Source organism: Bison bison, unplaced genomic scaffold, assembly GCF_000754665.1.
Source record: "Bison bison bison isolate TAMUID 2011002044 unplaced genomic scaffold, Bison_UMD1.0 scf7180017864289, whole genome shotgun sequence".
Classification (NCBI taxonomy): Eukaryota; Metazoa; Chordata; class Mammalia; order Artiodactyla; family Bovidae; genus Bison; species Bison bison.
In genome coordinates, this window is record NW_011494861.1 from 11,170,317 (window position 1) to 11,171,748 (window position 1,432).

The 1,432-nt window shown below is 52.1% G+C and overlaps 1 protein-coding gene across 1 annotated transcript in view; it reads right to left on the minus strand.

Moving 5' to 3' along the window:
- MIB2 (mindbomb E3 ubiquitin protein ligase 2) overlaps positions 1-1,413 on the minus strand; it is a 12,064-nt gene extending 10,651 nt beyond the window's left edge. The window contains exon 1 of the mRNA XM_010849997.1: positions 235-1,413. The gene's annotated coding sequence lies outside the window, so the exon portion shown is untranslated. The remainder of the gene's footprint in view (positions 1-234) is intronic.
- Positions 1,414-1,432: the final 19 nt, after the last annotated feature.

A 1,432-nucleotide genomic window follows, 5' to 3' on the forward strand; every position in this document is an offset into this window, starting at 1 on the left:
CGATGGTAAAGAATCCTCCTGCCAATGCAGGAGACACAGGAGATGGAGGTTCCATCCCTCAGTGGAGAAGATCCCCTGGAGTAGGAAATGGCAACCCACTCCAGTATTTTTGCCTGGAAAACTTCATGGACAGAGGTGCCTGATGACCAGCAGTTCATGGGGTCGCCAAGAGTCGGACACGGCCAAGCGCGAACAAACACAGAGGCACTCAGGGCATGAGCAGCTGGCACTTACCTCAGCGTATACACCAGCCTCTTGTCAGCATCCCAAATGCTTAGCTACTGTTTCTCGGGTCACAAGTTTGCTCAGCCACCAAGATTTCCTGTTGGAGATTGGAATCCATGGCTGACACAGAGCACAGCAAACCAAACAGGTAGAAAGTCAGCAGGTCTGGGGAAAAATGGGTTTTAAAAGGCAGTCTTAAACTTTTAGCATTTACCATCTCAACCAAATGGGTGGACACCTGGGTCTGCTCTATTGGTTTACTAGTTTCTCTTTGGAAGGCAGAAGTATTTCTAAAGCACACGTTTAGACAGTATAGAAATAAAAGTATTTGCACTATTTTGATTATTTTATGAAAAAAAACTTTAAAAAGCTGCAAAGAGTAAATCCCATTTAGCTAGGAAGTTGGCAAACTGTCTTTATTGAGAAGAATCAACTTGGGTGCCGACTGCTGGCCACCAGAGGCTGCCACTCCTTTCTGGGCACCTCTGGCTGGTCTAATGACGGTGTTTAAATCCGCACCACATGTGGCACAGTCAACTGGCAAGACTTGGCGAATCATAGGCTCCGGTCATGTGGCAGCTCTTGCTGAGGCCGAGGTGGACATCCTGAGTGGCCAGGGAGTCTGGCCTGTCAGTCACCTGCTGGAAGAAGGCCTAAAGGAAGTAGAAGGAGGCCATCACCCTAATCCTGGTGACCCAAACAGAAGCCCTCAGGCAAGGGCAGTCACCACCCAACCACTGCACAGGGCCAGTCTTGGGCGGGAGCATGACATTCAGATACTTGTTGCACCTGGAGCAACAGGCCAGAGGGAAAGGCGAGAGGAGGGGACCCGCCAGGAACGACCTGGTGTGCCAGTGCTCCCACTGTAATGCTCCCGCAACCCCTGCCCCGCTGATGCCCACCAGGAGCCTGTCTGGCACCTTTACTTATTTTCTCTATTGGTCCTGAGCTCAAAAGGAGAGAGGCAGGATTATTCACACCCCAACACCCTAGACATATTAAAAAACAAGCAAAACCTTTTTGACGTGGCATCAGACAAAATCTGAGCCCCTCAAGAGCTCTCTTATCTAGCTGCCCAGTCGTCCCCCGCCCGCCTACAGACAGGTGGGCTGCAGCCCTGAAGCCTGGAGACTTGGGGGCTGGCCGTTAACCTTCGGCTCAAGCCCTGAGCCATCCGACCCTGCGGCGGCGGGGGGGGCGGGGGGAA